Below are 24294 nucleotides of genomic sequence, written 5' to 3'. Positions count from 1 at the left end.
TTTGAGACACGGTCTCCATGGTCCCTCTCTTTTGCCAGTAACTGGGTAACATCCACTTTGCCTGGGTTAACTGTATCAGGCTTTAGCATTGACCAGACTTATGAGACACTGTTAATTTCAGTCCAATTCAGACTTGAGACATGGCACTGTGCTCTTCCTCCCTGTAATTTTCCCTCAAGTGTGACTGAGCAAATTGTGAGAGAGGTTTTTCTCCCTGCCATTCCTGTCTGCATCCTTTTCCCTCCCCTGTCCCTGGCACTTCTTCTGTTTGCCTCCTTGGCCCTGTGTCTTCTTCTGTGTCCCAGGAACTGCTCATCTTGTGGCAAATGCTTTGCGCTCATGCTGGAGACTCTCATGTTGCATTCTTAGAACTTCCCAGGAATAAGAAGCCATTCAATTTAACCCCTTATTTAGCAAATGGGGAAATTAAGTTGTAGAGACCTTAAGGGAAACTGTGATCATGAAGCTGGTCAGGACTGAGGATGGAGCTTAGCCCAGCCTTGAAGCAAGTGTTCTTTGACAATACTTGGTTCATTCATGGACTCTGGGGAATTCCACTTTCCTTGTTGCATCATCCTACCTGGTGTCTGATTTTCTGCTCTCCCAGTCTCACTAACCACTGAGATGCTGGTGTTGCTTCCTTCTCATTCAGTCCTCAATCGCAATGTTCTGGAGCAGTCGATGAACTCCACCATGACCATAAAAGTTGTTAAGTTGCCCAATTTTCTATTTGTTGGAATGGTAAGCAGATCCATAAAAGATGAGTTCTGAATACCTTCCAGGTGCTGTGCTTGACTCCAAAATTCTCACTTAATTCTCACAACCATCCTATGTGGCAGGTGAATAATTATCCTTCTTTTACAGAAGAGGAAGTTGAGCCTTGGAGAGAATAAGGAATTTGGCCAAGACACACCCACAGGAAGAATTGCTGGGATTTCATATAGTGATGAACAAGCTCTAGTGTCACTAAACCCACTAGACTGGGGGCACTTACTGCTTGCTTTTGTTTTTTGTTGCTGATGTGTTCTGTTTTGTTTTTGCAGTGTCAGAAATGGAATTCATGGCCTCATGCATGCTTAACAAGTGCAGTACCAGTGAGCTATTTCATTGTCCTACGCTTGGTTGACTTATGGCATCATCCCACACCAGTAATTTCAAAATTACCAAGTGAAGTTGCTAGAAATGCAAATTGAGCCCTGCCCCAAGCCTTCTGAACCAGAAACCCAAAAACATAGGGTGCTGGCATTCTGTTTCTACAAGCCACCTCCCCATGTGCTTCACATGTATGCTAAAGCCAAGAACCACTGTAGGAGAGTACATGGCTGCCCCTGCAGGAGGATAACTACCCCCAGAATCGTGCACTTTATCAGTTGAACAAAGCTGCATGATATGAAAGGCACTTTCCCCTTCCTAGTTTATGATTATAAACTCTTGTGAGACTTTCCAACATGTGGAGAGGCTGAGTCTCAGCCAGTCGCAGAAGTCTTCAGTGCAAGTAGTTCTTTCTACTCAGTAGGTACCAGAGGCTCTTAGGCTCTGGGCCAGTCCTAAAGATAAATAAACAAGGTCCTAAAATAAATGAAAGCCACCCTCTCTCCACACAGGTCAATAATGTCCTCTACTCAGGCTTGGCCCTTCTCAGTAGCCTGAGCACAGGTCCCTCTCTCTACTTTCTTGCTTTTTCTTTGCCTGTAGTTTGGTACTGCCTGCCCTTTCATGGTTATGTTGGGTTTCACTTTCTGTGTGCAGAATCCCTTGAAGAATCTTTTGTAGTGGTGGCTTTGTGGTCACATATTGTTTTATTTTCTGCTTATGATGGAAGACTTTTATTGCTCCATTTATTTTGAATGATAGTTTTGCTGAGTAGAGTATCCTAGGGTTGAAGTTATTTTCATTCAGTACCCAGAAGACCTCACCCCAAGGTCTTCTTTCTTTTAATGTTTCTGTTGAGAAGTCTGCTGTGATTTTGATGGGTTTACCTTTGTATATTATTTGTTTTTTCTCTCTTACAGCCTTCCATATTCTTTCTCGAGTCTCTGTATTGTTGTTTTAATATTAATATGCTGTGTGGTAGTTCTATTTTGGTCAGGTCTGTTTGGTGTTCTGGAGACTTTGTGCACTTGTATGGGCATAGATTTCTCTAGATTTGGGAAATTTTCTGTAATTATTTTGTTGAATATATTACGCATTCCCTTTGCGTGCACCTCTTCGCCTTCTTCAATGCCCATGATTCTCAGGTTTCATCTTTTGATGAGTGAGTTCTTGCATTTTCTTTTCACAGTTTTTGAGTTGTTTAACTAATAGTTCTTCAGTTTTTCCTTTAATTACCATTTCATCTTCGAGTTCCAAAGTCTGTCTTCTGCTTCTTGTGTTCTGCTGGATTGGCCTTCCATTCTGTTTTGCATTTCTGTTTTGTTCTTTTTTCTGAGGTTTTCCATATCATGAGTTTCTTCCTCTTTAATGTTGTCTATTTTTGTCCTGAGTTCATTAATCTCTTTATTAATCGTGTTCTTTGTTACTTATACAGTGCTTTTATTGTTTCTTTTATTTGTTCTTGTGCTTTCTCAAATTCTCCATTTTAGTTGTCTTGGAATTTCTTGAGTGTCTCCTGTGCATTTTGGTTGACCATATCTACTATAATCTCTATAAAATTCTCATTGATTTTTCCCGTCTTCCTTTACCTTCCCTGCTCACTAGTACCCTCCTCCTAACAGGACCTGTTTTACATTCCTGTCCTTCATTGTTTAATGCATGCTCAGTAGTCAAAGGGTTTCTGCCACGGAATTTCACCTGTAAATATATTGTCCTTTAATCAGTGTCACCCCCTCTATTACTCTTCCTTACCCTTTCCTACTTCCCCATATAATTCAACAGATGTGTTTCAACTTGCCTTCTTACCCTACTGCAATATATTTTAGTATTATTCACTCCCTATCATTCTCTTTTCCTCTTTCTTCTGCCGCTTGTCCCCTTAAACAGTCCCACTGCTGGAAACATGTCTGGTATATATAGATGTATACATGATAATGCTCAGCACAATTTTTTCCAAATATTTTTCATCTGTAAGTTGCTTGAATCCACAGACATGGGACAAATGAATAAGAGGGCATGGTTTATTATATGCATCTATGATGGGCTCTGGGATATTTTGTGGATCTTGCTTTATTGTCCTTTTTTCCTTGCTCCTGCAGAAATGTTTCCTGAAAGGCCTTTTTTGATTCTCCTATCCTTCTTCTTTTTTGGGAGGTACAGGGCTCACACTTGCCAGGCAGGTGCTCTACCACTCAAGCCACTCCACCAGCCCTCCCATCCTTCTTGATCAGCCTGTCTCACACCTTCTTCCCAACTGTGTTCATGTCTTTTATTCCTAATCTTTCATACTCACCTTGCTTCTTGTGACTTGGTGACCCTTGTTAGCACCAGGGATTTGCAAAGAACATCCTAAATTCATGCAGTGTCCTTCATTGAGGACTTGGGAACCTGCACTGTCTAGATGAAGGGTGACATGAAAGCTAGGGGTAGAATAACTGCTGAGCTATGTGATTTGTTTTCTCTTGAAGGGTTAAACACTTTCCAAGCTGATCGTCTTTATTATGGGCTGGTTTATACTGTGACTTTTCTTTGAGAATATTAATGCATAAGTCATTTATCTGTGAAGGTAGCTTTGAAAGAAACAAATGAAAAGGTGGGATTTCAGTTCAGTCCAGCTAATGAATCCAATCTTTTTTTAATGGTCGTGCAGGGAGTACATTGTAGTATTTACAAAAGTTCTTACAATTTATCAAATATATCATAGTTGAATTCACCCCTCCATCATGCTAGTATCTCCCATTCTTCCCCAGTCCTGGGACAGTTTCAACAGGTCTCATTTTTCCGTTTACATACGTGTGTACACAGTTTTTGCACTATATTCACCCTCCTACACCCTATCCCTACATCCTCCCCACTTCCACTGGTGCTATTCCCCCAGACAGGTTCTGTTCTGCCCTCCTGTTCTCCGATTTTGTTTAAAAAAAGACATTTTTGTTTGTTTAAGATAGCTACACAGGAGTTTCCTTGTGACATTTCCATGTATATATGTATTATAATTTGAACTGAGTCATCTCCTCTATTTTTTTCCTTTCTACCTTAGTCCCTTCTTATAGTGATTTCAACAGGTTTAAAAATTCTATATTCATTCCTGTATAGGGTATATATTCACCTTCTTAACTTCCTTCTTTTACCTTTCCTCTCTCATATGTGACCTCCCCTTAGCGTGACCTGTTTTTCGTAACATTGCTGTGTTTGTATTAAGTCTATATTTCTCATATGAGAGAAGACATATGGCTTTTGGTCTTCTAAACCTGGCTAACTTAAGGTGATGTTCTCCAGCTCCATCCATCTACCTTCAAATGCAAATTTTCATTTTTCTTTGCAGCTGAGTAAAATTTCATTGTGTATAAATACCACATTTTCTTAATCCTAACAAATCCAGTCTGATGCTGAAATAACAAGTGGGAAGCTATGGAATAGACATGCACTGCACAGATGCATAAGTCATCCAAGAGTGTGCCACTGGCCCAGACCACAGCAGCAGCAAGAACAAATCGAGTTGCATTGTTAGGTGCAAGACTAAATCATATTTCTCTCAGTGGTCTGTTTGAAAGGCAGCAAGACTCATGCACCATTTTTTCTTCTTTCCTGGCCTTCGTTTCTATATCCAATTCAGTGTATACCTTTACAATGAGAATCTGAGCTGTCAACAGGTTGGTACAATTACTCAATTGCCATTTTCCTAATAGTTTCTAGAACATAATAGATACCCAATTTGATGCAAATAGATGCATATTCTTCCTTCTCTGGTGTTCTTGCCTACTGGAAGCTAGAAAAATTCCTGAATGTTGTAATGGAGGTCACATCTGGACCAGAGCCCTGAGGACACAGATTTTGGGCTGTCTCTGAATTTCACAGGATGAGTAAAAAGCACCTTTCCACTTTTCCATGTAAAAGTAGGGTCTGTGAAAATCAGTGTTTCTCAAACAGAATAGAGAGTTAGTTTTGTCTTCTAGGGAAAATATTGGGAGACAGTTTTGGTTGGTATGAGGAAGAATGTCCTACTGACACCTAATGGGTAGAGACCAGGGATGATACTTAATAATCTATCATGTGTAGGACATTCTGCACCACAGAGCACTCTCCAGTACAAAATGCTAATAGTGCTGAGGCACTCTGGTGTAAAGATAAATGATTATTAGTAACATAATTTAGTATGCAAGGGTTTTTGTCCATTTCTGTTGCTAATAACACAATGCTACAGCCTGGGTAAATTATAGAGAAGGGGGTTTGTTTGGGCTCACAGTTCTGGTTTAAGGTTGAGGAGTTGGATCTGGTGATGTCCTTCTTGGTGGCAGTTCCAAGGCAGTGCAGGACATCTGTGTCACTCAACTTCATTATATTACAGCCAAATACCTGATGAGGCTCCTTATGAAGTTAAGACAATTTTTTTTGGTTTATGGTTCTGGAGTCCAAGTCCATGACCAGGGAGCCCATTGGTTTGTCCTCTGCTGAGGGCTGCATGCCATGGCAGAAGTGTGTATTAGAGTAGTTACTCACATCGTGAGCCAGTAATCAGACAGAGTCTGGGACAATATCCCACTGTCCTGTTCATCCTCAGTAATGACTCTGGCTTGCAAAACAGACCAAGAGAACTAGTAATTAGAAAGGATTTCTTGGAGCTACATACAAAAGGTGAGTTTTAAGAGGCTGGATTCTTACAGCACTCAGCTGCAGATAATGGACAGTGAATGTGACTTTGATGATGGGATGGCACTGCCTTCCCTTAGACCTGAGGGAAGTTTAGAGAAGAGACACACAAATGCCTGAGAGGCGGATCCCCCCACGGATCAGAGAGTGTGCAGAGCATGGCCTTTGTAGTTCATGCCCAGATTTAAAACTTAATGTTTTGCTTTTCATTTATGAATCTACATTCTTTTTCTCTCCTATCTCCCTCTATTTTTTTCCCTTTTTTGGGGGAAGGCGGCATTTGAATTCAGGGCTTCATGGTTGCTAGGCAGGCACTCTACCACTTGAACCATACCTCTAGCCCATTTTGCTCTGGTTATTTTGGAGCTAGGGTCTTGCTTTTTGCCCAGGCCAGCCTGGACTATAATCCTCCTATTTTATGCTTCCTTCTGTATCTGGGATGGCAGGTGTGTGCCACCATCATCAGCTATTGGTTGAGATGGAGATCTCGTGAACTTTTTGCCTTGAACCGTGATTTGCCAATCTCAGCCTCCCAAATTGCTAGGATTATAGGCATGAGCCACAGACACTCAGCTTTCCTCCATTTCGTGCCAAGTTGTGAGAAGATAAAAACTTCATTTTTTGATGGGTTACTTTTTGCTTTCTCTAGAATTAAATATATATCTATTATCAAACTTGGAAACAGATTTATGGCAATCTGGCAGAGTTTGCTTCAAGTTTTCTTTACCAATGACAATGCAGAATCAGGATGTCACTTATTTTCTACTTTGATCAGCTGTTCATATAATATACAGACAACATAGCAAGGTGAGCTTCAGAGACAAGTGCCACCAAATACTGCACGAGAGGGAGAGAGGATACACTTGTTTTAGCATGCTTTGTTTTCTTTAATTTAAGAAATAATGCCTGCCCACATGGTACTGTGTATCAGGCACTCAGTAGAAGCTCAATAAGTATTTTCTTAGTTAAATTGAATGAAATAAGGCAAAATAGAAAAATGCAAAGTTTACCAGCCCTACCAAGTAATCAGTATAAACATTTTGGTGGATCATGTTTTACTCTTGTCCTCATACCTGTACTCTTGTGTGTGTGTGTGTGTGTGTGTGTGTGTATGTGTGTGTGTGTCTAACCCTATGTCTCAACTGTACCATGTCTACACACACACACACACACACACACACACTTGAATAAGGTCAGCAACTTTAGTATCATGGTTTACACAATGTGTAGTATTATAAGGTGTTATAGCATAATTAGTCTATCCTTGTTATTAAAAATATGATCTTGGAGTTAGACCAATCTGGATATACTGTTGAATTAGTTATTTAATTTCTTTGTAGCTCAATTTCTTTTTCTTTTTTTTGTGGTACTTGGAGTTTGAATTCAGGACCTCACACTTGCTTGCCAGGTGTTCTACCACTTGAACCACTCTGCCATCCCTGTTTTATGTTGGATATTTTTGAGATAGGGTCTCATCAACTATTTGCCTAAGCTGGCTTTGAACCACGATCCTCCTATCTCTGCCTCCAGAGTAGCAAGGATTACAGGCATATTGAAATAGGGTGAGCACACTTCTGTGAGGATTAAAAGAGGTAAAAGCATCTCAAGGGAAGTGGTAGACTCTGCCAGGTGGCACAGAAGCATTGATTTCTTTGTTTAAGCCCAATTTCTAAGCTGTAAGGTGGGGAAAATCTAAGCAGGCCTTAGGGAGGAGCTAGGGAGGCTGGCAGGTTTATGTAACACAGCCTTATCACTTAAAAAGGGGTATCCTGTGCATAAGCTTATACTAATTTTTAGGTCTTTAATTATATGTATGAGATATGATCACTATTCATGAGGTCCTAAGTAAGAGGATGTGGTCTAGGAGGTCAAATTTGGGTCAGGCCTTTTTTTTTTTTACAGATAAGGAAGACCCAATAATGCCTCTTCTGGTCATTACCTTGCAATGATGTTTACATTTACAGGGTATTTACAACTTAGAGGGGATTTATTGTTCTAGAGGTGGTTCAGGGCTGTGTTGGGGTACCTGTTAACTTTGTTTGTTTAAGAGAAGAGAGCTCCTAGTAAGTTATTTTCCCTACCTGCTAACCTGCCTCACACTCTTAGGAAGAGATGGGTCCACAGTCAGTGTCCTACAGTCACCTCCAGGCCCCATGCCCTCCCTCAGGTATATTCTGAGGGACATCACTCATCCTTAAATCCATAGGAAGAGGAAGCACATTGGAAAAGCCATAGTGTGAAAGTGGGGGGAGGGGGAGGAGAGAAGCTGCCACTTTCAGAGATGAGGATGAGATGATGTTAAACCCAAGGCTTTTAAAAGGAAATCTAATTAGATATATTTTTGGATGAGGTGGGATGAGGATGAAATCTGTGATTTTGGTATTAGGGTTCTCTAGAGAGTTAGAACCAATAGGAAAGATCAGGGGATATTTGGATAGATAGATACATGATAGATTGGCACATGAGAGGAGATTTATTAGAGAAATTGGCTCCTGTGATTATGGAGGCTGAGAAGTCCTATGACAGGCCATCTATAAGCTGGAGAGACTGGGATGCTGGTCGTTTTGCTCATACAAGTCTAAAGACCTCAGAACCAGGAAAGCTGATGGTGGAACTCTGTGTGCAAGGATGAAGGCCTGGGGACCCAGGTGGATGCTGGTTTCAGCCCTGAGTTCTGATATCCAAGGGCAGAAGGAAGTCCCCAGCTCAAGGAGAGAGAGAGGAAATTGCCATCCTTCTGCCTGTTCTTTTTCTAACTGGGACCCCAACAGATTGTTGGCATCACCCACATGGAGGATGGGTCTTCCCACTCAGTCCACCAGCTAGCTCCCAGGCCAATCTCCTCTGGAAACAGCTTTTCTGATTACCCAAAAAAAGTATGATTTACCAGTTTTCCAGGTATTCCTCAATCCAGTTGGCAGACCCCTGAAGTCAACCATCACACTTGATAATATCCATCAGTTCTCCCTTCTCTAAAGCTAAATCACAATTTGGTGTAATTGTGTTGCAGTCTAAGACTCTCCTCACAGGCTCAGGCAAGCCATGCTCCTCTCACTTCTGAAATGCCCAGGGCAAGCTAGAGGTGCTCTGAGAAGGTTAATTGCCAGTAAGAAAGGTTCAACGATTATTCTTTAATTTGGCTCTTCACAAGGAAAGTTTATTTACATAAAACTAAGAAGCGTTTTGCATACTTGAGCTGGTTCATCTTGTGTCCATACTTCTGCCTGTCCCCTCCTCATTGAGTATAGTATTTTATGCTCAGTAACATGCAGGTGTTTGTGATCGTCTGAGCTCCAGCACTAAACAGTTTCTTTTTATTTGCTGCAGGGAGTAATCATTGGGAAAAAACTGGAATTATTCACAATAAGATTTCTTGGTTCTACAGAACTCCCTTCTATGAGTCACGGAATCTTCAAGAGTTCGACACAGGAGCTGGAAGGCCTGCAGACTTGGCTTCAAGGAGGAGTTCTAGTCCTCACATTCACTAGTGAAAGCGTATCTTAGAAATCCAGGATTTTACAGCCAAAGGGAGAGTTCTGTAGGCTTCCTGTCAAGAGCTGTGAAGGGTCTGCTGTAGATAAAGTAGGAATTCCACTGTACTTGTAAGCTGAGAAGCTAGCCTGCCACAGTTTTGTGGATGTGTGCAGATAAGCAATTTCTTGGTTCAGAAATTAAGGCCAGCTTATTGCTCATGACATTGAGAATAACCAGTTCCCACAGTCGAGAAAAAATGACACCTGTGCATGCAGGTATGTTACAGAAGAGGAACCCTAAGCTATGAATATTTAACAGTGTTCAGGCCTGCTCTTGTCTCCAGAGGAGACACTATCTCTAACTTCCAATGCTATTTGCTATATGGATGTCCTTGAAAATGTAGCCAGGAATAAAGGCAGTCAGTGCCTGGCTCACAGGTGTGCAGTCACATGAGAGCAATGGCACATTTTCTCTCAAAAACATCCACTCTTCACTACTATACCCACCCTGAGTGTGGAAAATGTCTCCACAAACAATCGCTCCATCACCTTCTGATTAATCTTACCAACAGACGATGGGACCATTTTGTCCTTTACAGTCTTTAATTAAAGCATCGGCCAATAGGGCTGCAGGCAACAGGATGGGACCAAACTGCAGTATTGACCTCTGAAGTTCAGTTCCAATCATAAACCAGTTCTATGTACCACCAGGGTGTGCTGCTGGTGACCAGGTAGCTTCTTCCTTGAATTTTTGCATAGCAAGCTTATGGGTGCTTTTCAAAAGGGGGAACCTGACCTTGAGTCAAGGAGAGTTTGGGAAATGATGCACATGTCCAGTAAAACATGCTGCAAGTGGCTCTAGCCAGGGTAGAATATCCTCTGACATGCATAGGATGGCGAAATAGAAGCCCACAGCATGTCACATGCAGATGTAGCATCTACAGATGCAGGACCTGCACTCATAGGACATTGAAATGTCCTAAAGGCCCCATTCACATTGTCATGTTCTTTTGTTCTTGTCCATGTCTCTACTATGAGCCACCCACACCTCATTAGCTGAGACCAGTGCCTTTTCCTTGTCCTCAAAGGTCTGAGCAGGAGAGTCAGAGCCACAAAAGGTTGAGTTCCTCTTCTTAAATCCTCCCTCCCCCCATACCTAGACAGGTTCTGATGGCCTCTGATCTCCCTTGGGACAAGGAGAGCCCAGCCACACCTCTAATCAACCATGTTCCTCTTGAAGCAGCTCAAGTCAGGATGGAAGGGAGGGAGGGGTCAGTGTGTAAGGAAGGAGAAGGCAGTTCTGACACCAGGCCTCATATTGACTTTGGCTTTAAACAGTAAGGCTGCAGCTTGTGTCTCAAACAGCCTTTCAGTGTCCACTGCTACCCTGTGCTCCCTACACAGGGACCAGATCCTACGTCGGAGCTCCATGGAGAAGCGTCTCTCAATAGCTACATCCTTGTTTCATTGAGCCTCTTTGCTTTTATGAAGGGGACATTCAAGTAATATGAACACTAACAATAAAAGTGAACAACTCAGTGGCACCTAGTATACTCACTGTGTTGTACACCTACCTCCTCTATCTTGCTCTAAAACATTTCCATCTCTCAAAAATAAAAACTCTGTACCCATTCAACTCCCCATCTCTTCCTCTCCTCACCCCACAGCCACTGATCGTTTTTCTGTCTCTGTGGATTTGCCTGTTCTGGACATTTCTCATGAATGAAATCACACGAAGTAGCCCTTTGTGTCTGGCTTCTTTTATTTAGCACAATGCTTCTGAGGTCACCAAGCTATGGCTTGAATGGTATTTCATTTCCTTTTCCAGCCAGCCATATTTTATTTTCTGCATTTATCACTCTGTTGGGTTTTGCAGTTACAACTCTACCCTAGTTACTTAACACTGTGAACTAAACCACTCCAAAACTCAATGGCTTAAATCTGGATAGGGCCTCATGGAGACAATTTGCTTCTACTTCGGAGTGCCAGGAAGACTTGAAGGCAAGCAGTGAATGGTTTGGGATGGAGTAATCTGATTCAATTAAGCTGGTGGTTGCTGGTTATCAGCTGGGCCTTAGCCAGTACTGTCAGCTGGAAATTTTTCAGAAGCTGTGTTTGTGGCTGGGGCTTCCTCACAGTATGTCAGCTCACAGGTCAGCCTTCTTATAGGTGACTCAGGGCTCCAATGGTCAGTGACCCAGGTTACAGGCTGAAGGTCTCAGAACACCTGACCTGAGAAGCCATCAGCAACCTATTGGCTACACGCAAATCACCAGGCCGGTTAGCTTCAAAGGGAAGGGTAGAGACCCCATCTCATGTTGAGGCTGTGGCAAGGTGACATTGGAGAATGTCACACTATAGAGGAGCCTATGGGATGACATAGATCACTGTGTCTTGGGAGAATACCCTGTGCCATTCTTCCTCTGGCCTGACAACACCTCTTGTAGCCTTCCCCCTGGAGGCTTCTGTGGGTACACTTTGCCTGGAGGAGACCTGGTGCATCCGAGACTGTGGCAGAGCCTGCCTGCTTCACTTTAAACCACTGAGTGTGTGGTGGGGCTCTGTCTTTGTCTGAGTCTCATTGTTTGAGGATGGCATGAGTTGGGAAGGGTGTGGCCTGAAGCAGTGTGCTCACACTTGGCGGCCCATTGAGGTCCACCAGATCTCCCCTCTTAGAACATCTGGAGTTTTGAAAACTGCACAGCTATTTCCAAAGTGCAGTAAATGAGGAGGATTATTAAGCTTGTTAAATAGTTTTCAACCTCTGCTATACACCCTGGATCTTATCCCAGGACAGTCAGATCTAAACCCTGTGTACCAGGGCATCTCCACCCCCTCTGTCCTCCTTTCCTTCTTACTTCCTCTCTTTCCTCCTTTTTCTCTTTCCCTTCTCCCCTTTTCTCACTCTCCCCCCCACCTTCTCTTTCTTAGTTTTTCTCTGTCCTTGCTCTCTCCCTGACTTTCTCTCTCCTCCTTTCTTTCTCCCTCCCTCTCTCCCCCTTTTCTCCCTCCCCTCTCTTTCTTTGTTGCCAGGTGGTGACACTGGGCAGCTAGACTTGGGAACCTCTGACATACAAGGAGCCTTTTATTTATCCCTGTGACTGTATTGTAGATGAGTGGGGGCTGTCTCAAACTTGAGCATGCACTGGAATCCCCTGGTGGCTGCCCAACACACAGATATGGGGAAAGGTCCCCTCTATGAGCCTCTTAGACCATGGTACTCTTTAACACGTCATGGTTTGGGGCCACGTTTGCTTCCAAAAAGTCTGTGTTCTTGATGGAAAACCTTCCTCCCCAAGGACATCATTATCATTCCTGCTTGCTTCTAGGAAGAAAAGCAGCTCCAACCAAGACTTCTTTCCCATGGTGGTGGTCCTGGGTGCCGACTCTGGAAGTTTAGAGATAGGTCAATGTCTCAGCAGAAAAATGATCCCAGGCACTGCGGACTATAGGGGTGGCCAGGCAGGTGAGGCAGAGGTCCTGGTGGAAGACAGGAAGGAGCAGAGCAGCAAGATACTGGCTTCTGCAGCTGGTGACAGAGAGAGGACGTTAAATGCAGGGGGCAGAGACCACGCTGCACCAAGAAGGATCAGGGCTAGTTCTGAGTCCAGTCACACAGGAGTGTGGCACCTTGAAGACATAGAGGACAAAGAAAATAAAGCAGGGGCTCAACAACTGGATGTACAGCCCACAGAGGGGATGAGCAGGGTGGGAAGGGACTGAGGGCACAGAGGAAGAAAGTGGCTTGGTTAGGGCAACAGCTAGTACTCACGTGAATAAGCACCCTCATGCAGGACATGGGCACAGGCAAGGGGAAGTGTCCTGGCAGCCTGTCATCCTGGGGAGGATGTGTTCAGCCTGCCCCTGTCTGCCTTTGTCACATCGGGCAACTGGTCAGTCAGTTGCTGTGACCCTGAGTTCTCCATCCTCATCATCCTGGCTGCCAGCCCAGGAGACATTTATGAGGACCCAATGCTGACACTGTTTCTGTCCTATCTGTTTTCTTTCCTGTTTGCTCACCTCATTCTCTTACATGGCATGGGTAGCAGACCTTGTCCTGCCTGTTACAGGCCTGAGGTCATTTTCAGAGGGTCCTGGAAAGTGTCCAGTTTCCCTCAGAATTTGCTCTGTGGGGAAGGAACAATTTGGAGTGCTTCTTAGAGGATGAGATGTTTTCTACTGACAATTAGCGTATGCTAGATTAGTAGTTCACTACTTGATATTGTTTTGATGCACTGAACCTATTTGGACCAAGTAACATTCATCCATTTTTCTAAATCAGTGGATCTCGACAAGGACGGTTTTGCTCCCCAGGGAATACTTGCCAATGTCTGGAGACACTTTTGGTAGAGGGGAGAGGTGGTCCTGGTGAAGTACACTAGAGTTAGGGAAAGTTTGGGACTTTTTAAGATCATACAGCCTGATTTACTGCACTGTGCTTCCCTTCCCTGACTTGTCTTCTCTGAGCTCAGAGAGCTCCATTTCAACTGCAAACTTTTTCTTAAATGGAGTGGAAATTTCCTCACTCATGGATGTAACCTGAGAATTAGCAGGGGTGTATGCATGCGTCCCCTCAGCTCCTCTCCTGGCACAAAGGCAACTGGAGATGGGGAGTGACATGGATTTTCTCCCCCACCTTCAAGTTAAGGATGATATTAAAATAACCTAAAATAAAATCCTTCTCTTCCTTCCACCACACAGTGCCTCCATTCCACCTGACAGAGACCCACCTGTTATCCCTTCCCCCTTTCCTATAATAAAACTCAGTTGTTTTTCTCACCACACCCATATGTTCTGCTTGGATTCTCCCACACCAGAATGCAAGGACCAAGATCTTCTGGTTAGAGGCTTCATTGCTGTCAATACTGGCATCTTGTGAGTAGAGGTCAGAAATGCTGCTAAACACCTGCAGTGCCCAGGATGCACCCCAAGACATGGAATTATTCAGCCAAATGTTAAGAGAGGCTGAGAAACCCTGTCTAAACTGAGGAAGTCTTGCATAGGTGATTTTAATAAGAGAGAATGTGATTTCCTATGGATTGGCTTATAAACTGTTACTTCTTTGGGGTTTATAGTGTAACTTCCTAAGTATAATTGTATCCTAGTCAGGTCTACACCTGAGCCACACCTGCTGGTCTAGGCATTGTGTGTGGCTTCTCTGTCCTATAACCTCAGAGTTGAATAGTCACAACAGAAACCATACAGCTTACAAAGCCTAAATGTTTTCTGTCTGAAACTATAGAAGACAGTTGCCAAGCCCTGGGCAAAAGGACATATGAGTTAAACTCTGCTGGTAAAACCAGCTTTGAAGGAAAGTGTTTTCCTTACAGCTCTAAGCACTGGTCCTTAGTCTTTCGTAAGGTCTTTTCAGGTTCTTCAAAATCACCTTTTGGTTTCCCTAACACCTCCTTAACTGATTAGTTGAAAAGGAATGACTGGGTATTTCTTTTTCCTTAGCTCAGGGAGATCAGCAGCACAAAGGACATCTCTGCACCACCTTTACACATCTCAGCACTAACCCTAGCTGAAAGGGAAGGAAAAGCAAATAAGAGCTTTAACCACTGGGCTGAGCTGGGAAGTCGGCTCCTCAGAGTTTACTAGCTGAAAATGTTTGGACTCTGACTCATTAGCACCCACAGTGGGCTATGAATGTGTATCAGCCACACAAACGGCAGCTATGGGTTCCAGGAATCTTAAAACCTGGAATTAATTGGGTGCAGAATGTGGATTTATTTTGGGGAAAAAAAAGAGTTGGTCTATCTTTAGGGATAGCTTCAGTTATACAATTATACAACATCTGGACCCAGTTTTTCAAGGTCTTTAACTGTCAAACTAGCCAGGCATGGGAGTTAATGCCTGAAATCCCAGGTCTCAGGAGGCTGACACAGGAAAATCTTGTATTCTAGGCAGCCTGGTTTACATAGCAAGACCCAGTTTCAAAAAAAAAAAAACCTCCCCAAAAAGTAAAAAAAGAAATCCCCCAAAACCCAGTTAAACCAATATAAGGAATTCATTTATTCACTTATGAGTTAATTTAAGAATACTTAGTGCCACACACTATCACCAAAGTCAAAAGGAGCTCCCATTCCAGTATGGGAGAGAGGTAATATTTACAACTTGGTGGTCTGAATAGTTGCCACAAGGGGGCGCAGCAGTGCAGACAAGCGAGTCATAGAGGCCATCTGTGAGGGAGGGGAAAGTCATGGGAGGTGGTGGAGCTTGTATTAGGTCTACCGGGAAGAGATGTGGAAATCTGAAAGGAGTGGCAATGAGAAGGAAAGGAGAGGCAACCAGAAGCTTGGTTACTTCTGCAGCCAGCATGGTTACTTCTGCAGCCAGCACTTGTCAAGAAGCACCAGACATGTTGACATTACCCTGCTCCCACACCCTAGGCACTTAGTCCCTAGGCTCTTGAAGCAAATCTCTTTTAGGCATGACATGAACTCATACTGACCAAGACATCAGGAAATGCTTTTAGGTCAGAATACTAGTTGTTAACTAAGCTGTGTAAAAGGCACTGCCAAGACAGCTGAGTAATTGTGTTGTACTTAACAGGATACTCTCTCAAAAGCCAAAACACCAAATCTAGTGATCAGAATGGCACTTAGTGAAATCACAATCAGCTTGTAAGGCCACCTTTATAAAAATGTAGCAAAAGTAGGAACACTAGGAGGGCTCACTCTGGGCCAGGCACTAAGCAAATCGCTGTGCATGCTGTGTTAGTCACTCTTCCATCTGTTGGGTCCGGAGACCTAAGGCAGATGAGGGAGTATCCCATCCCCCATGGAGAGCACTATGATTCCTGCATCCTGAGAAGGAGTTGTAAATCTGCATTCCTACACCCTAAAGTGGAGATACAGGATCTGATAGATCTACCGCAGGGCTGATGAGCAAAATGCTCTCAAGATTGTTCCCCCCAGCCCACCATAAGGGGCAAACAAACCAGTTCACTTAAGAAAACCCACAAATCCATAACCAGCAAAAGAGCCCACCTAACCCTTACCCAAACCCAGAGTTAAAATGTCCATAAAAAAACCCAAAAACCAAAACCCAAAAAACATGAAATGTCCATAAAAACCCCAGCCTTCACCTGAGCAGAAAGCCACCAGTTTCCAGGCTCCACTGCACTGCTCCAGCCTTTCCTTTCTCTCTAATAAATCCTACTTTGTGTACCAGCTTTGTCTCACATCAATCAGCTACCTCATGAGCCAGTTCACTCTGGCCTGTGAAGGCGAGGACCCTGGACACCCGCCCACAACATGTCACATCTGCAGGTAACACATCATATCTCAAATACCTGATGTAAAGAGAAAAGGTGTGCTTTGGCTCACAGGTCTGGAGGTTGCAGTCCATGACAGATCAGCCTTGTCACTTTGGGCCTGTGCTCAGGGAGCACAAATGTTCGCCTCATGGCTGGGAAGCAAAAGAGAGAGAGAGAGGGTCTCACCAGTTCCTCAAGAGCACCCCCCACAAGCACCTAAAGACCTCTTAAAGGCTCCACCTCTTAAAGGTTCTACTACCTCCCAATAGTGCCTCATTAGGCACTATTCCCCTTCTTTTAGGGGATGTTCCAGGTCAAAATGCAGTTACATGTGCTACCTCAGCCACAGACTGAGTTGAAATAGTCTCTTTCATTACCTGTCCTTTTGCCACACTCTGAGCCCCTTGTGAACCTTGACTGGGATAGTATCCCTAGGACCTCCCACAGTGGAAAACATCAACACATATGTGGTTGAATGAAAGAAATGGATATAGTCATAATTGAGAGAAAAAGAGGAGCTGTGTACATTTCCGTTATGGGTCCAGCACTTTCCAAGTTGATGGCTGTTTCACGAACACCACGGGATGCAACCAGGGATCTTCTCACATATTCTCATTGGGTAGGACTTGACGTCCTCTTAGGACTGTGCATGGGTTTTTTCTTCTAAGGTAGATTCCTCTTTTGATGAAACATCATGCATAAATTCCATGTATATATCATATACATATACATGACTAATATATAATGACTAATCATGGAGGGACTCACCCAAATAATCACTACTTTGTCAAAGAACTAGGATGCTGGCAGCATCCCAAGGTCCCCACAGCATGTCCTGTATGCAGTGCTCCTTTTACTCAGCAGAAACCACCATCCTGACAGTGATGACAGTCACCTTCTTGCTTTTTTTCTAGGTGTCCAGCTATTGATGCACCCCTACTCATCATGCTTTTCTTTGTCTTGTTATGAATTTTATATTATGGAATAAAACACTATTTTTCTACAGGTCTTGTGTGTCTCTTTTTGTGTATCAACATTGTGTTTCTGAGATTTACCCATGTTGATTGGTATTTCTGTATTTAGTTCATTCATTTTTCACTGCTCTGTACTATATCATCGCATGCACATACCTGACTGACTTTCCCATTTTACTGCCAGGTTGCTTCTGGTTTTGTGTTTTGTAGAAAAATGTGGATACAAACTTTCTTAAACATACACACACATATACAAATATTCTTAAGTAATATATATATATATATATATACACACACATATACATATATATATATATGTATGTTTGCAAATTAGCCTTAAGGAAAGAGATGTATGACAGAGTAAGATACTGGTTATAAACTGTGTGCATCTTTTATTTTATTATGTAAAGCCAACCAATTTCTAAAGTGGTTACATCAACTCATATTCCTGCCAGCAGTGGATGAGAACTCCTTTCTCCAACACATGGCAGTTTTCAGACTTTTTATTTTTGGTTCACCAGTGGGAGACAAAATATTCCACTATTTTGGCCTCCTGAGTAGCTGGATGGAAGGAATTTATTTGCTGGAAAGCAAAGGCCACTTATGGGACCTTGGTGAAAACCCATTGCTAATTTTCATGTGAAATTTATCAGCCTTTTCATTTATTATCAAACTTTTTTATATCTTGTTTAGTATATCTGTGAAGACATCATGAAGGTCCTGCTTTTTTTGGTATTTTTTTCATATTTTTATGTATTCTAAAACCTTTGCTGTTTTACCTTCAGATTTTGGTCCTAAATTTGCTTGGAGTTAAGCTTTGAGAATGGTGGGCCATTGTTTGCCCCAGGAGGATGTTAAATTGTCACCAGCCCAGGTGATCTGCATTGCCATGCCTCTCAGATGTCATGAATATGGCAGTGTATGCTGCCATTTCTGGTGTCTGTATCAGTCAATTTGTTCTGCATACCCTCTCTCCTGAGCCAAACAACCTGATGGAGGTGTACAGTGCTACTGTTAGGAAACACTTGGGGTCCAGGTCTTACTTTTTGGGTGTGTTTCCTTGGCAAGTCACACAACCTTCCTATGAACCACTCTTCTAGTCTGCTCAGCTACAGTGGAAATTGGTTGGTTGTGACTCCCAACATCCTTTGAAAAGTGCTTCTGCATTCAGATTGTTCCCACAGTATTAGTTCTGTGTTATTAAGGTTAAGAAACAAAACACACACACATACACACACACACCCATACACAAAAGTGCCTTTTCCAATTGTCCTTCCACCAGAGTTTCAGCTCATGGTCCAGCATCTACCATCAGATGTCTCATACAGGACAACAGTGTGGAATGTTCAGTGAGGCGGCAGCCATGAAAGGGACCACTCCATCAAGCATGAGACTCTTGAGGAACCCCTCCATTGCCTCCATGCCAGTGGAGGGTGTCTTCCTTGTCCCTAATACCATCCACTCTCCTACTTTAGAGAATTGTCTTTAATTAGCTACAAAGAGTAGTGGATCTGTGAACCCTTGAAGCTATTGGAATTTCAGTACATAGTTTAAGAAGGTGATTTACAATAAGACAACATACAAGTGACAATAAGAAGGGGAGAGAAGGATGGGTGAGGCAGCATTACAGAGAGATGGGGTCCAAAAGCAGAAGTCCCAGGAGGCAAACTCTGCCCACTTTATGTTTTATTTTATCCTCATCTTAGGAATATGGAATGGAACCATGACCTTGTCATTGAGCAAATAATCCTATCCCACTGCAAATTTCACAGGATTTTTCTTTATGAGGTGGAATAAAACAAAGGAAAAGAAAATAAAATCATGTTTGGAAACTGTGACAATAAAAAAATCCAAACCAAAATAAAAGCCAGGAATACTTGTGTGAAAACATCCCAAATGTTTTCCTTTCTTAAAAATAAACTTTTATATACTCTTTGATATGAAAAAATTTAAAAAACGAGTAATAGAGTTTACTTTGTTCCAACTATCTCCTGAACTTCACTCTAAAGTGTGGTCTATAAAAACAACAGAGGAAGGGAAGAATATGTTTAAACAGCTTTTGAGAAAGAAATCTTTGAAATTTCAGTAAAGAAAATTCATAGTTCTTCTATTTCTAGTTAGTGTTAAAAAGCATCCACTCATTAGTTTAATAATAAATACTTTGTAAAAGGTCAGTTATTCCCAGGGTAAAAGCATTTAGTCAAAGTAACAGTATTCAACTAGCAAGAGGTGAGAAATACCAAAAATGGGGGCTTCGGTTATCAAATCTGATGCAGGTGTGCAGTAGAAGCCCAATGTGAGAACAAGTTTAGTATTGGCTAGTTACCAGGACAGATCTCTTTTGGAAAAGAAACCAGGAAATTCATATTAATTCTATGGTTGGTGGAAGATAGGGTTAAATACTTTTTTTATTACTTTAATTATGAATTATAATGTAGTAGAATAAATTAAAATTCTATAAAACCTCATCAGCAACATTCAGATCTTACCTGATTAGCTACTTACATAGTTAAAAATGAGAATATTTGTTAAGATACAAATATTTCATTTTGAATTTAAAAATTTGGAAATGTCTCTTAGTCACTAAAAATAAAAAAATGAAAGGCTTCTAGTTATGTCATTTCCAGAAACACTGAGATTATCTGTGAACTCATTCCACCTTAGTGTTAAGTAAAAGTTTTCACTAATTATTCAAACAGCTGGTTTGTTCATGCATTAATCCAGTGTTTACTGAATGCCGCATTGAGTTCAGCTCTGTCAGAACTTCGGTCCCATGGTGCACAGAGAAGGTGGGTGTGATCTGTGCTCATCATCATACGTGTGATGGGGAGCTTAGGCTTTTAGGACCAACAAAACCAAAGCCAGATGCCAAACGGCTCCATTTTTAAATAGCAGAACTGCCTGGCACTCAAAGCAGTAAGCTGTACTGCACCCAGAAAGCAAAACCCACAGTTGATGTGGAAGGACTCAATACTATGACCATTTAATGCTAATCTGGGCAAAAAGAAGACAGAAAGAAAAAGAACACTTTTAACGTCCAAGTCTTGCTGCAGATGGCCTGTGTTTACACTTCTGTTATGTGCTTTCCTTCTTCTCTTTGAATCATGGCCCAGAGCCCGCAGTTTTGATGTCACTGTGCAACTTGACTTTCATTGTCATCTGACTCATGCTCCTTTCAAAGTAGGATACTAGGGTCCTCCCATGATCCTAGTATCTCAAATCATGCTCTTTATCTTATGAATTAGAACATGTCTTTCTTTTCCTTCTTTTTAAAATCCATTCCAAGTTATGCATTGGTGGCTTACTCCTGTAATAGTTACTTGGGAGGCTTTGGTCGGGAGGATCATGGTTTGGAATCAGTCCAGGCAAATAGTTCGTGAAACTGCCATTTCCAAAAAATTAAAGCAAAGTGGACTGAGGTGTGGCTCAAGTGGTAGAGCACCTACTTTATAAACTCACACCCCTGAGTTCAAAGTTGCTTATCTGTTATTTTGTTACAATCATAGAGGCTGACTAACACAGCAATCCTGCTCTGTTGATGTGGCCTGGGGGCTCTCCCTCTCTCAACCCCAATAGATACACAGCCTAGACAAGCAAATAAATTACATCATCCCTCTGACCACAATACCTGGCCACAGTAAGGCAACAGAGGGAATGACACTTCTACGGAGCCTCTTAGTATTATCATAAGCAACTTTGCTAGAACTATTTGGGTTTTTGTTTTCCTCTGTGGGGGAAGAAGGGTAATGAATCTGGAACAAGTGATAGTTTTGTTTTCTACTTTATGGAATGTGCCTGCCTGAAATGACAGACAATGTAAAAGAAAGAAGACCAAAAAGGTAGAAGGAAGGGTAAGGAAAAAGACATAGGGAGAGGAGGAAGGTGTATTGGCTTGTGAATAACACCATAAGATAGTTTATAAGCCATTTTGTCTCATGGTTTGGTGTAAGGTTGAAAGCCTGCATCTGGTGATGGTTTCTTGCTGGCAGAGCCTTGAGGTGCAGGGCATAACATGGCAAAAGACAGGGAGCTCATGTGTCTAAGTGTCTCATCTCTCCCTCTTGTTATATAGCCACTAGGATTCAATTATGAGGCTCCCCCTTGATGACCTTATATAATTCTAATCCCCTCCTAAAGGCCCTACTCTAAACACCAAAGTTGAATTGTTTCCATCCTCTGAACACCTAATAATGGGTGTTAAACTCCCACTTGAGTTTTGGAGGGAACAAACTTTAGCAGAAGGCAAATCTGAGAAACACTTGAGTTTGGATTGACTTATGCTCAATACCAGTCTCTCCCTAGAGGTGGGTTCCTCACTGGATAAAAACTAATCTTTAGATTTCCTCAAAATGTTGTGCCCAAGCACAATAATCCTACCAGTGGGAAGTAAAGCACACATCCTTTGCTTGGAATGCTGTAATTTCTAATAGAGCTATAGATAAAGACATGGTCACCTTCCTACTATCTCACCTGCCTTCAGGGCCATGACTTAGAACTGGTTCTGCTCTCCCATTTATAGAGAAGGAAGCAAAATAGAAGCTGAACAGTGGTGTTTATTTTTTCATCAACCCCCAAGTGATGAACCTTCTTTTTCATTATTTTCTTTTGGTCATGTCTGACCAAGACTTTTGATGGGTCATTGCCTTTTCAACTAGTTTTAATTCTTTTTAATACTGACTTTTGTGGACAATTCTGTCTTCCAATGCCCCTCCGTTGTGTTTATGGTTGGTCAATGTCTTTATGTCCATTTTTAATACATAGTTCTTTTCCATCTAAATTCATCAGAGATCTCTTGGATTGATTACATTAATTGTTTTGGATAACTCTACTCTTTATTTTCTCATGAAGGTAATTTTTATTTGTAGAATTAGAGTTTTGTTTTGTTTTATATTTCCCTGTCTAGTCCAGTTAGGCTGCTATAACAGAAAACATAAAATAGGTAATTTATAAACAATATAAATTTACTTCTCACAGTCTGGAGACTGGGAAGTCCAAGATCAAGGACCAGGCAGATTCAGGGTCTAGCGAGGGTCTATTTCCTGGTTCATAGGTGGTGCCTTCTCACTATGTCCTCACACCATGGAATAGGCAAGGAAGCTCTCAGGGGCCTCTCTTTATAAGGACATGAATTCTGCTCATGAGGGTCCCACCCTTATGACCTAATCACTTGCTATACACCCACAGGTTAACACTATTGCCTTGGAGATCAGGTTTCAACATGAATTTGGGGGGAACACAGAATTCAGACCACAGAAGACCCTTTAATAACTCAATATTTTTTCTGACTTGGTGCCTTTAAATATGGGCTTATACTTTAATGTGTTTCTGAAGTTCCTGAAATCTGCTGTATTGGTTAGGTTAGGTTAGGCTATGCTGTGGTAACATGTAAGCCCCAAGTCTTATAAGCTGTACACAAAAAAGTGTATTCTAATTTATGTTGAGAGTTTGGTTTGCTCTTCTAAATCACAGCCTCCATATAGTGATGTAGTGATACAGGTTCCTTCAACCATTTTTGATCTTGCCAAAGATGTAGAAGAATAATGCATGAATTCTTTTCTAACTCAGTTTGAAAATGTCACAGGTCATTTCTGCTCACCCTTGTTGGGCAGACCTAGTCAGATGGCCTACCATCTGCCATTCCATTGCCAGGGAGCTAGAGAATGCTGTCCTCTGAGACCTGGAATGAGAGGAGGGTTGGGGGTGTGAGCACTAGTCACGCCTGTCATGGTGCATGTTTAACCTCACCTGAATTCCCTTCTTCTATTGTTATCCAAACTACCATGATAACATCACTTCCTTAAATGTTCATGTCAGGCCATTTGCCTAAACACAGGTTCTCAGTATCACTACCTTCTGTTGCCACCTAAACACTGCTGATTGTGAAGTCTCAGCATCTATTTCTGTTTGTGGATAAGGACGTCCCCCGAACACTTGTACTATTCAACTCCTCCATCACTGCTCTACAATTTCTCTGCTGAATTCATTGTTTCTGTTAGAAAGCACTAAGATAGCCTGGGGCTCTGTGGCTCTTTGCTCACCTTCTTCTAAGAACCATTGCTCTTCCCCATGCTCCATCCAGTGCCAGGGCCTGCCACCAGTGCTTCTCTGTTGAGCACCCACCAGCTCAGGATTTCCTTTCAGTGTGTCCCCAATTCTCCTCTGGCTGTCACTGTTGATAATCTGTGTGGCCTTGAAGACACCACTGCACTTATTTAATTATACGTGTTACTGACTTGGTTGAAACTCCTCTGTCAACATCTGCCTTGGCATCATGTTTGCTAGGTGCTGACCCACCTCAAGGTGCTGGCTGTATCCTCAGTTCTCTTGCACTATGCTGCCCAGACCATTACTGAAGTAAGACTCTAAGATACATTGTTACTTGTGAAAGGGACAATGGATCCTTGGGATACATTGAATACTCTCTTCTCTATAACTGGTATATGTAATTTCAACTTGAAAACAAAACCACCAGTCTTCCTTCCAACCAGAGATGGGGTGAGGAGTGGGGTAATGTGTCTGATGATTTAATTTCATCTTCACAAAAAGGAACTTCATCTGAGTCTCTGTGTGACTGTGGAATGGGCACTTCGGAGTTTACGTTCAACTATGAATTCTTTTCTTATTTACAGTAAGAGGCAGCATATTTGAAATGCACCAAGAAAAAAGATAGGGAGCCATTCCATGCTGCAAAATAATGTGGTCTTGTGAAGAACTAATTACACTGTGAGCAAGGTGGCCTCATCCAGTGCAGAGAGGCTGGGTTTGGCTTCTCTTCTGGAAGGAGGTGGACTGTGCTGAGGAACTTTACTTGCTTTTGGGAATGGTGGGTGAGTATATGTGTGGA

General features: G+C 42.3%; 1 protein-coding gene across 3 annotated transcripts in view; it reads left to right on the top strand.

Annotated features, from left to right (window-relative positions):
* The window catches only part of LOC109687857 (NBPF family member NBPF6-like protein), a 480343-nt gene that overhangs the window by 213380 nt on the left and 242669 nt on the right, over positions 1–24294 (top strand). The gene's annotated exons all lie outside the window — the stretch shown is intronic.

The sequence above is a fragment of the Castor canadensis genome, chromosome 12 (genome assembly GCF_047511655.1).
Source record: "Castor canadensis chromosome 12, mCasCan1.hap1v2, whole genome shotgun sequence".
NCBI lineage: Eukaryota > Metazoa > Chordata > Mammalia > Rodentia > Castoridae > Castor > Castor canadensis.
The sequence above is the reverse complement of the archived record's forward strand: the minus strand, read 5'-3'. Positions and strand labels throughout refer to the sequence as shown.